Here is a 12838-nt window from a genome sequence, read left to right as displayed (position 1 = left end):
TCAATAAATACCTGAAGTGCGAACAGGAAGTAGTGAAATGAAGTGAAGATTGAGGGGCGGGTGGGATTGAAAGCGGTTCAGGTAGAGGAAACAGCATGCACAGTGGCCTTAAGGAATAAAAGGACAGTAGGGCTGGAGTTTAAATTCTGAGTATGGAATTTAAAAAGAAGGGACTATAGGAGGGGTGAAAGTATAGAGTGATTTAAGTCACGGTAAAGAGTAAAAGTTTTATCACCCTGGCTGCTCTATGAAGTATGGATTGAAGGACCTTCAAATCCATTATCCTATTTTATCTACAAATTAGTCCTTCCAAGTAGGAGGACAATATTATCTACATCTACAGATGAGGGAGTTGAGGATAAGTCTTTTGAAGTTGATAGTTGAAGGTCAAACTTCTTATAAGTGTGGAGCTAAGAATTGAATTTACATCTACTGACCATTTAATCTACATTTCTTTATTGCTCATTGCCAGTGTAATGACAGCCAGAGGCAAGAAGCCCGTGGATCAGGGGATCAGGAAGAATGGCTGAGTAGTCTTTTTCTTTTTCTTTCTTTCCTTTTTTTTTTTTTTTTTGAGACAGGGTCTCACTCCGTTGCCCAGGCTGGAGTGCAGGGGCCCAATCACACCTCGCTGCAGCCTCTATCTCCCGGGCTTGATCAATCCTTCCACCTTATCCTCCTAAGTAGCTGGGACTACAAGCATGCATCACCACTCTTGGCTAGCTTTTGTATTTTTTGGTAGAGATGGGCTTTTGTCATGTTGCCCAGGCTGGTCCCAAACTCCTGGACTCAAGTGATCCACCCACCTTGACCTCCCAAAGTACTGAGATTACAGGCATTAGCCACCATGCCTGACCAGAGTAATCTTTAATATAGAAGTTCATTGCTCTGAGAAATTATTCTGTGTGGCATCGAGGTGTAGACTAGGAGATCCAGGCTATAGGACTAGGGTTTAGTTTCTGTTGTCCACTTGGAGGGATGGCTGACCTTGGTCTGAACACAGCCATTAAATAGCCTGAGGGCGAAGAGAGAAAATAAGAAAAGGGGTACAGTTGTAAAGTCCCTTCCTCCTCCATCTGACATGGGGAGGTGGAAGGGAGGTAAAATTCCCCTCTCAGACATTATTGATGAACTTTGAAAAATATAGATTAATTACTTCTTCATTTTGTCTCGAATCTGTCCTTGTTTTTCTCCCCACTAGGGGCACCTTGTGTATTTCCACTATGACTTCTTCACCAGGCTGTCCTGCCTCTTATCTTGCCCCTATATTCAATCTTCCTTATGCTGCCACTCATATCTGTCCATACCAGTGTTTCTCAAAACACATTTTCCATATGTGAATTGCATCAGGGAAAAATATCAGAACTAAACACAGGTGCTTCTCAGAATTGTTGTGAGCAACAGATGAAATGATATATGTTATCTGTAAGATGCCTGGGGCACGTAGATGATAGCCAATAATCATTCATCCCCTTTACTTTCCCCTCACCTTCCTTTTTGAAAATGAACACAATTACAATACTCTTGCTTATCTGAAATATTGGCTTTAACTTAGAGATAGCAAACCAGTGGCTACATAATGTTTTTAAATATTTGAATAAGTGGCTATCACTTGAAATCTGGATGCTTTTTATGTGAAAATCTGGATTCCTGGCTTCTGCTGGAAAGTAGTGAGTTCTGGCAACTTTAGACTCACATTCTCACGTGACAGCAGTAGGCAGGAGAGTTGACTAGCAGCTTTCCACTTTAGAGAATGCATGCAAACCCTAGTTCGTCTTAATCCCCTCTTTTAGATTTTCTGACATCCAACCCACTATATTAACTTATATTATCTGCTTTGCTCTGAAGATATTTGAACGTGTCATCTTTAATTTAGACCAGGGACAGAGGATAGCTTCTCTTGAGAATGTCACCATGCCTTGGAATATTTTCCCCTGCCATTTGCCATTATTTAGACAGTGGTATTTGATCTGACTGTTCAATAACAGAAATGCCTCATAAAAATAGCTTCCATTTTTAAACGTTCACTGTGTGCCCCACAAGACTCCTAGCTCTGTGAAGGTATCTTCACCTCTGTGAAGGTTCATCTAAAATACCTAGTTCAACTGTATGAATTATCCATCCTCTCCTAGCATAGAGTCTGGTTTAAAGTAGAAGTCTAATGAGTAATCATTAAATGAGAGCACTGAATGAATAAAGTAGAAATGCCATGTTAAGCTCATTTAATTCTCACAATAATTCTATGATGAAGTTACTCTTGTTATTGTCTCTTTGCAGAAGTAAAAACCGAGACTCAGAAGTAGTCCACTCAGTCACAGGCATCTAGAATCCTAAAAATATGAGGTTGGTTCAAAAGTAATTGTGGATTTTGCTATTACTTTACTTTCAATGGCAAAAACCACAATTAATTTTGCACCAACCTCATATCCTATCTAGAAGATACTTACAGATCAGTTAAGCCAACCCCCTCTTTTCAAAGATGAAGCAACTGAATCCCAGTGGTGAAGGTACTTCCCGAGTCTCCTGGCAAGTTATGGCCGACACATACATAGGGTCTTCTGGGTTCCAGCCCAGTATTGTACCCCATACCACCTCCCTCCGGGAGTATCCAGACTTGGATTTATTTAACAATCCCATTCTCACACTTCATAAACTTCCTTTTGACTTCCCTTTTCCTGAGTCATTCTCTCCTACCTCCCAAAGGAGAGATTTTGGGTACTTCCCTGGAGCCATCTGAGATGAGATCAAGGAGCTGTGCTCACATGACCCCAAACTCCGCAGGGAGAACTCAATTACCCTGTTCTGATCCAGCCTCACCTACCCCAGTGGGAAAAGGTGAGGGTGGAGTTCCCTGGAAAGAGAGAATTTGGTTATTAACCAACAATGAAGGCAGTACTGTAAGAGAACAATTATGAGCCCTGTTATAATTGCCCTTTAATCTATAATTGCCAGGTTTGTCTCCAACTCACCTTTGGAGTCTGTTGACCCATTAAAAAGCCTCAGGCACAGCTGACATCAACGATGTAGGAGAGCTTTTCAGTACATCAGAGTTCCCTGGGAATACTCACTCCAAGATTCCAAAGGCTTCTTAGAATCACAGAAAATCTGGAACTCTAGTGAACACAGCCCTCTACCCAATGTAGAGATCACAGGTAGCCACCTACTCAATATCCCCTACCCACCCCTCACCTCTCACTCACATTATACAGATGAGAAATGAGACTTAGAGAAGAAAAGTGACTTGACTGAAGTCATTCAAAGTTCATGAATATAATTCTGTAGCTCCTAGGACATATTAATAGATCAAGGCCAGGTGTGGTGGTTCACGCCTATAATTCCAGCACTTTGAGAGGCCGAGGCGGGCTAATCACGAGGTCAGGAGATCAAGACCATCCTGACCAATATGGTGAAAGCCCGTCTCTACTAAATACAAAAAATTAGCCGGGCATGGTGGCACGCTACTTGGGAGGCTGAAGCAGGGGAATCCCTTGAACCTGGGAGGTGGAGATTGAAGCAAGCTGAGATCATGCCACTGCACTCCAGCCTGGTGACAAGAGTAAAACTCTATCTCCAAAAAAAAAAAAAAAAAAAAAAAATCAAAAGTCATGGAATATTTTGTACCTTCAACATCGACCATTCAAGTGTCAAAAAGTTGGATCACAATGCCTATGGCCTTAGGTTCACTCACTGCACTGATCATGAGTTCTGGGGAGAATTACCTCTGGAAAGGGTACCAATTTCAAAGGCCAGAAAAAGATGGAAGCCATACATTCTAGTAGGCAAGAAAATACATTTTTTAAAAATATAACCATCCTTGAAAGATAATCCCCTTATATTTGGAGAGGAGAACAATATAACCCAAACTCCCTTCTTGAGTTGACTTTTAGGAAGCTGATGACTAACTTGACACGTGAGAGCAGTAACAACACTAGCTTACTTTCTCATTGTTAGACACACCAAGCTTGTTACTTCACATCTACCTCCCTCTGCTTTGAGTTTTCCCCTCTTTCCTCTAGTGATTCCCTTAACTGGAGTTGTTAACTCCTTTATAGCACATGAGTCTTAATCCCATTTTCATCTGCACAGAAAGCCTTTCCTGACCACCTAAATACCAGGTTTCTTCTCTGTCATTTTCTATCACATCCCTCAGTATTACTACCCTTATGTCATTCAGCATTTGTTGAAATTATCTCATTTATTTATGTATTTGCTCATTTACTTTTGATTTGCCTGCCCTTTAAAAGACAGCTTTATTGAGGTATAATTGATATACAAAAATTGCATACATTTAATATATAGATACTGATGACTTTGGACATGTGCGTGTATCCATGATGTCATCACCACAAGCAAGATACAAACATGCCCATCACTTCCAATAATTTTATTTTGTCCATTTATGTGTGTGTGTGTGTGTGTGTGTGTGTGTACATGTGTGTGTTTGGTAAGAACACTTAACATGACATCTAGCCTCTTAACACATTTTAAAGCACATGATACCATATTAACTATAGGTGCTATGTTTTACAGCAGATTTCTTTTTTTTTTTTTTTTGAGACGGAGTCTCGCTCTGTCACCCAGGCTGGAGTGCGGTGGCTCAATCTCGGCTCACTGCAAGCTCCGCCTCCCGGGTTCCCGCCATTCTCCTGCCTCAGCCTCTCCGAGTAGCTGGGACTACAGGCGCCTGCCACCACGCCCGGCTAATTTTTTGTATTTTTAGTGGAGACGGGGTTTCACCGTGGTCTCGATCTCCTGACCTCGTGATCCGCCCGCCTCGGCCTCCCAAAGTGCTGGGATTACAAGCGTGAGCCACCGCACCCGGCCTACAGCAGATTTCTAGAACATACTCATTTTGCATAACAGAAACCTTATACTCCATTGAAAACCAATTCCTTGTTTCCCCATCCCCAGCACCTGGAAACCATCACTCTATTCTCAGCTTCTTTGACTTTGCCTATTTTAGATACCTCTCATATAAGTGGAATTAGGCAGTATTTGTCCTTCTATGACTGGCTTATTATACTCAGCATAACGTCCTTTAGGTTCCTTCATGTCATTTCAAATGGCAGAATTTCCTTCTTTTTTAAGGCTGAATGATAATCCATTGTATGCATATACCACGTTTTCTTCATCCATTTCTTTGTCGATGCACACTTGGGTTATTTCTCTATCTTGGCTACTGTGAATAATGCTGCAGTGAGCACGGGGGTACAGACATCTTTCTGAGATCCTGATTTCAATTATTTTGGATATAAATCCAGAAGTGGGATGGCTGGATCATCTAGCAGTTCTATTTTTAACTTTTTCAGGAACCTCCATACTGTTTTTCACAGTGGCTTCACCTTTCTACATTCCCAACAGTGATAAGAGTTCTCTTGCTCTTGAGCGTAAGCTAAGTGTAATCATGCCTTAGGACCTTACTTGTCCCATTCCATGCTGTATCCCTAATAGCAAATATGTAAATTATGCTATTGTCGTATGTCATGAAACAAGACAGTCACACCAGAAGCAGAAAGGTATCTAATATAAATGGAGCCCAAACAAGAATGAAGCGAGAGTGGCCAGGTGCGGTGGTTCACGCCTATAATCCCAGCACTTTGGGAGGTCGAGGTGGGCAGACCATGAGGTCAGGAGTTCAAAACCAGCCTGGCCAACATAGTGAAACCCTGTATCTACTAAAAATTCAAAAATTAGCCGGGCATGGTGGTACACCCCTGTAGTCCCAGCTACTTGGGAGGCTGAGGCAGGAGAATCTCTTGGACTGGGAGGTGGAGGTTATAGTGAGCCAAGATCACACCACTGCACTCCCGCCTGGGCAACAGAGTGAGACTCCGTCTCAACAACAACAACAACAACAAGAATGAAGCAAGAGTGATGACATTTGTTAAGTACCTACACCATACCAGAAATTTTGTAAGCATTGTGGGAAGTGTAAAGCTATTAAAGGGAAAGAGAAGACAGTCAGCATTTATTGAACACCTAGATGCCAAGTTATCCTATATAATCATCAAAATTGTTCTGAAAATTAGTATTATCTTCATTTCACATGTGGGAAAACTCAGGTTTAGCGGGGGCATAGTCACTTACTTAAGGGCATAGGCGTATTAAGTGATAGAGTTTGGACTTGAACCTAATTCTTTCTCATTCAGAAATTCTGCTCTTTATCCCTACTCTTGATGGCTTCCAAGGAATCCCTGAAGGGGAAATTATGTATGTATGTGTGTATGTATGTATGTACCGATGTATTTATTTATTTTAATAAAAGGAGAGGAGAACATAATTAAAAAAACTTGAGGGGGATGTGCTTTTGGCTGAGGGTATGGGGACCATGCTAGGAGCTATTTTCAAGACAGAAATCATGGGAAGACTTAAGTTCTGAGTCGGGTCATATCCTGAGCCAGGCACTGCAAGTCACCATGTTTCATGCATTGGGTGCAGATGTTCTGTCATCATTGCATGATGAATCATGCCTTAGGAAGGTCAGATCTGGCTGTTCTGCAGCAGCTGAGCTTCTCAAAGGAGTTCTGGGCCCATAAAATAGGGAAGCAGGGATGATGGAAATGACATCCAATGAGTACTGTTAACTGGCTGAACATAAAGTGACTGCAAAATCGAATATCAGTGAGACTGGACTCTTCTGATGTTCCTCACCTACTATTAGCTACGTGGACAGTCTTGGTAATTATATAGTTTATAAGTGAGGTTCTTCTCCACATGTAGAGTTGATACTAGTGGCTTGTATTTTAAAATTTATTTCTAGCTGACAAACAATTATTGACTATTCTAATTACTAGGGAAATTCCAGAGACAGGTCTAACTGTAATTCAAGGTAGAAGATGTGTACTCATTTTATTTTGTTTTTGTTTTGATAACCCTAAAACAGAGCTTGAGCACAGATTAGGTAGGTATCCATAGGAAACAGTTATGAAGGATCATGAACAGGACCCAGAAGGGGAAAAAGTCAGTACAGGGATGTGTTCACAAGATTACTATTGATGTATTGAGGCTCTTGCTGGCTTAAAGATGCAAAGCTAGATTATGTCTTCTCTAGCTCCCTATCTCAATTGTTTAAAGATTGGTGTTTCTTAGACTTCTAGGTTAGACTTGCTCATATGAGCTGAGAGAGGTCCCACGGCATCATTGAAGGCCTTGGGGCAGGAAGTGCAAGGATATACCTGGCATATATTCAAGGAGGAAGATCTTGGGGCAGCACAAAGTGAGTTTGAACTCACATTGGAACTGTCCATTGCAACTGAGGCTGAAATCAGAGGATAAGGATGTGCGGCCTTTGTGAATAAAGTGGGCTTTCATCTCAACCTGGAAGGATGGAAGGGATTTCAATAATAGAGAACAAGTAAGAGGAAATTCAGACAGATGGAAGAGCATAAAGCGAGAAAAGCATGAAGATGGAAATGAAAGGTGCCTGGAGAAGCATAGAATGAGTGAGACTGGAATTTGTGGTCAAGTGGATGAAATCCTTGAAGGCTAGGCTATGATATCTGAAGTTGATTCTTTGGGCACTTGAGAGTGATGAAAGTTGTTTATGGGCCCAAGTTGTGATTAGAATACACTTCCACTCTCAGTTAAGAATGGCTAGATGCAGGTGAAGTATCACAGGTGGTTGTAGTATAGGGTAGGCTCTGCCAGACTTGGCTTGCATAGGATCTTGGCAGCAGAACAGAGGATATAATTTCAGCAAGTGAAATGAAGGTAAAGATATAAAGCAGGTTACCTCCCTTCAGACATTCTCTTCCTTTAACATACATGTGGAGAATGGCATTAGCATTCTACTCCACCAACTGGGACAGTTTGATAATTTTTATTAATGTGTGGCCTGCTGAGTTACCTCAGCCTTCATCCATCAAGCCCTGTATCATGCCTTCGGCCCACGCCCAGTGCCTCAGAAGCCCATATATCATCCCTTCAGGCAGGGAAGCAGATTCCCTTTTATCTCCCTTGCAAAAGCACAGATGTTACCGCACCCAGCCTTGTCTGGGGCTCAGGCACTGCTTCTCCCTAAATGACCTCCTTGGAATCTTCATTCCCATTGCATTCCAGACAGACAGGCTTTTCTTTTGTTCCTTCACTCAAGAGCTGCCTCCACCCCACTCTTCTAATTCATGTGTCATGGGCAACATATTTGTGTTGCCACATCTGCCTTGTCCCAGCTGCTGAGTCCATTTGCAAGGCAGATATTAATGTTAATCATTGCCTGAAAAATTTTAGACCATGACATCTTGATGCACAGCTCACTGTTAGACTTCATCCACATCTCATCTTTATCATTGGGAGAAGGAAGGCAACATTATGAAGGGAAAAGATCCATGAACTGGGTTGTAGGAGACTTGGTTCTAATGCTGAATCCCTTTGCGATCTTGAGATTCCCATCTATGGGCCTCAGTTTCTGTATCTGTGAAGCGAAGTGGTTGAATTCAATCATCTTTGAGACCTTTCTATCTCTAAGGTTGTATGACTTTCAGCCTTTAGGGATATTAAATGCATATAGTCACCCCTCTGTATCTGTGAGTTTTGCATTCATGAATGCAGCCAACCTCAAATGGAAAATACCTGAAAACATTTTACACAGAGTTTTAAAAAGCAAAACTTGAATTTGCTGTATGCCCAGTTGATATGGTTTGGGTCTGTGCCCTCACCCAAATCTCATGTAAAATTGTAATCCCCAATGTTGGAGGCGAGGGCTGGTGGAAGGTGACTGGATCTTGGGGGAGCATTTCCCGTTTGTGGCTGTTCTTGTGATACTGAGCGAGTTATCCTGAGATCTGGCTGTTTAAAAGTGTGTATCACCTCCGCCTTCTCTCTCCCTCCTGCTCCAACCATGTGAGATGTGCCTGCTTCCCCTTCATCTTCCGCCCATGATTGTAAGTTTCCTGAGGCCTCCTCAGCCACGCTTCATGGCTGTGGAACTGTGAGCCAATTAAACCTCTTTTCTTTATAAATTGTCCATTCTGAGTTATTTCTTTATAGCAATGCAAGAATGGACTAATACACTGGTACTATGTTAAATCCACATGAATGAAGTGATTGTAGACATTGTATTAGGTTTTATAAGTAATCTAGAGATGATTTAAAATTTAAGGGAGGATGTGCATAGGCTATATGCAAATACTATGCCATTTTATATAAGAGACTTGAGCCACTGCAAATTTTGGTCTCCAAGGGGGTACCTGGAACCAATTCCCCATAGATACTGAGGGCCAATTGCACTATTATCTCTTCTTTCATTTATTTGTGGCAGAATGTCTTCATTTATTTTTGAAATTTCTATGGAAGTATAACATTCCCACATAAAAATGCACTTATCATAAGTACATATCTTGATGTAATTTTATGAAGTGAACACAGCCATGTAACCAGTACCCAAATCAAGAAACAAATTACCAGCCTCACAGAGCCTACTTTGTGCTTCCATTCAGTTATAGCCTCTTCCTGAAGGTTAAAACACTATCCTTACTTCTAATGCCATAAAGAGATTACTTTTGCCTGTTTTCAAACTTGATGCATTAAAAAAGTTATCCAATATGCATTATGTTTTTTCTAGCTTCCCATGCTTATCACACTACAGGATCCATTCATATTGTTGGGTAGAGTCATAGTTATTATTATTTCTCTTGTTCTCAGGAGTAGCTGCCATTTAAAAAGCTGATAGATGTTTTTATATCTAGAGGTAGCAAATTAGCTTGAGGCTGCACTCAGCTCATGCTACCAGCCTGGATCCCATGCCTGCCAAGGGCGAGCCAGACATGGAGTGGTGAGGGGTGTGTGAGCTAGTGGGTATGGGGTCCAGCTACTACACATAGTCAGGCACTCTGGCTGCAGAAGGGCAGGTGGCTCCAGGTGCTGGCATGGGTGCCAGCTCCCTGTGAGGCTGCAGCTGGACCAGGTGTACCACAAGCAGCTTCCATGGCTGGCACCAGGGAACATGGTGGCTTCTGGAAGCTTGGAGATACCAGAGCCCCAAAGAGGGTGTCATGGCCCTGGCTCAGGGAGTCCTAGGTCTGAGATCCCTGAAGGGCTGCAGCTCTTCTCTCCTTCTCATTGCCTGCAATGTGGTGAGCAAGGGGTGTCTTTCAACGCTGTTTGTGTTACAGCTTTTTCAGCTCTGCCATTTGGCAAGCCTCGAGTTCTTGTCCTGCTTCCAGGAAAAATAAGGTACACAGACACGTGAAGGGTAAGCAAGGTGAAGAGAAGCTTCATTGAGTGACAGAACAGCCCTCAGGAGACTTGAAGTGGGTAGCTCCTTTCTGAAGGCAGGTCATCCTGATGAGTGTCCAGCTCTCTAGCTCTCAGCAGAGAGGAGACCTACAATGGGTCACTGCTTTCCATGGGCAAGTCGAGGAGACCCAAAGCTCCTTCCTGGGTAGCTCAATCCTGCAGCTGCTAGTCCTGACATCTATCTGAGTCTGGCTGAGTCTGGGGTTTTTATGGGCTTCAGGGAGGAGGAACTGTATACTGATTTGTCCGTAGGTGTCCATGGTCAGGTCTGGAAAAATCAGTGTAAGTTCTCACTCTGGTCCATAGATCTGGCAGTCCAGCCCCCAGGGTTCAGGCCATCGCAGGCCTGAAGATGGGCCTTCACTGGGGACCTGCCCCTTTCCACACAGGAAACTGTCTGCCTCCTGCTGCCATCAACCTGCCATCCTTGGCACCAGGTTGTTCATACTGAGGGGTGCCTGCCGGTCCGTGCAGAGCTGTCCCAGCCCCTTTCCCATGCTTATTGGCACCCAAAGTCTTGAGAGGGCCAAGGCAACAGGGAGCTGGCATGTCAGCACTGCCCTGAGCTCACATGCACCCAGACAGGTCACAACAGTGCCCAGGCCCAACCTCAACTTTGATCTGAAATTGGAGGGGCTGCTTGAAGCGGGGAGAGGCCACGCAGTGGGAGCAGGCATTTCTGAGCCTGTGGGGGAAGGGGGTGATCCCCAGGTCCCTGAGACTGCAGGAATGCCTGGATCCACAGCCGCAACTGTGTGGCCACACTGCACCTCGGAGGGTGGGGCTCCCGCTCCTCCAACTTGGAAGTGGGTGGGGCTTCTACCTGTTCCTGGCTCCTGCTGGCTCCATGGAGCACTCAGCCCCTGCTGCATCTCCCCTGCTGCAGCCGGTGTCTTTGCAGTGGCTCCTTCATATGGGCCACCACTGCCATTAATAGGCTACCCCTCAGTGACCACCTCAATAAGTATGTATAGCCCAGATGCCCCTGTGGAGTGGCTGTGAAAATTTGATTATAAATCTAGGAACTCCTGGGAATAAATGGGTGGAAGATTCTGATCTCCTTCATGTGAAGTGTAGAAACTCTCCAGTGGGTTAAAATTGTCCCAACATCTAGGGGGACTTAGCATGAGGGAGGAAGATGTCTGATTGGTATGTCAGGCTCAAAGCCACAGTATGCACAGCCACTTTGCCACAGTAGGCATGACCTGAGAATGAGGAGTGAAACATAAAACTAAAGAATTGGAGGCTTGGGAGTCTAAGCTTGAGCCTGTTGTAACTGAGGGAGTGGGATTGCCCTCTATTGGAGAACCACTGTAATCTGGTTCCTTTCTATTCCCTTCGCCTCCACCATGACTTGACACAGAGCCATGCAGAATCCTTGTTTTCAATAGTGACATCATGTGGCAGTGGCAGGAATTACAGGCACGGAAAAAAATGGCCAACTTGGAAGACCTGTTGCATTTCTCCCTTGTCTCTCCACAAGTCATTAGGAACCTTGATTAAGAAACTCCTGGAATTCTTTTACAATCCAAAGGGAGAGAGGTTAGTTCTGAGAGGGCCACTATACATATCAACACTGTGCATGAGAGACCAAGAGAGCAATTCATCAAAATAAATGTTTGTACTCCATTTTGAAGTTGTCTACATGATCATTCATTCATTCAGCAATTATTTAATGAATTTCTGTTAACTGCGTGTCCAATATACTTGGCATTTTTAAAAGTAATACATCTTTAATTGCAATCTATTTCTCCTTTCAGCTCTCTTTCATTCCTCCTACCTTTCTTAATGCAACCAGTATGTTGAACTACAGTGAGAAGTTTCCCTGTGACCACACCCCCCTGGAAATGTTTGATGATAAAGAATTTAGTGGGGAGAGTTATCCTTGTTGGACATATTAAATGCTGAATACAGATTTGCTAATTATTGGGATTATTTCTGTAACTGTAGAATTATATGACCTTTCTCCAAATCTTCCTCCCCAAGTCAATTCTTGACCTCAATTTACACTGAAAGAGAAAGAGAATTTTTTTGGATCAGTTCATGTCTAAGTTTCCTTTTAGGTCTGTATTTCTTAGATCCCAGAGGGATAACCTCTTTTTCTTTATTTACCTTGTCTGTGTTGCTAAGATGTGGGTCAGCTACCCATATAAAAGTGGATAATCCAGCCATTTTTCAAAAACGTTGAGGTATGAACTATGCACTTAAGATCTGTATGTAAGTGGCATTCTTCAATTTTAAAAAATCAGTGTGAATAGGTGTCAGAGAAAAAAAACTACCATTTCTTGAGCGTTCCAGCATAATATTCTATAGCTATGTAATAGGAAGTGTATCATCCCATTTTATTGATGAAGACACTACTATTATGACAGATTAAGTAACATATCCAAGATCAAGTGGTTTCCAGTTTTAACTCATCATAGTTTCAAAGCCTATTACAATTACAATTATTGTACCTTCTCCATAAGTTTCCTCCTAATTCCCACCCCAGGATCCATTAAGACTTCAGGTTCTTAGATATCTTTGCTTCAGAAGCCCTGGCATGATCATCCTTTTGTCTGTTGCTATGACCCCACTGTCACTGCTCAGTGAATAAACAGACTAT

The 12838-nt window shown here is 42.9% G+C and overlaps 1 protein-coding gene and 1 long non-coding RNA gene across 7 annotated transcripts in view; one reads left to right on the top strand and one right to left on the bottom strand.

The window, feature by feature from the left end:
* The window catches only part of LOC131384514 (uncharacterized), a 62757-nt gene extending 58274 nt beyond the window's left edge, over window positions 1–4483 (bottom strand). Inside the window, exon 1 of the long non-coding RNA XR_009215429.1 lies at window positions 2970–4483. This is a non-coding gene — a long non-coding RNA (uncharacterized LOC131384514). The remainder of the gene's footprint in view (window positions 1–2969) is intronic.
* Window positions 1–12838, top strand: part of ASTN2 (astrotactin 2) — a 1008266-nt gene that overhangs the window by 819774 nt on the left and 175654 nt on the right. The window lies entirely within an intron of this gene.

The sequence above is a fragment of the Hylobates moloch genome, unplaced genomic scaffold, assembly GCF_009828535.3.
Source record: "Hylobates moloch isolate HMO894 unplaced genomic scaffold, HMol_V3 SCAFFOLD_10, whole genome shotgun sequence".
NCBI lineage: Eukaryota > Metazoa > Chordata > Mammalia > Primates > Hylobatidae > Hylobates > Hylobates moloch.
The sequence above is the reverse complement of the archived record's forward strand: the minus strand, read 5'-3'. Positions and strand labels throughout refer to the sequence as shown.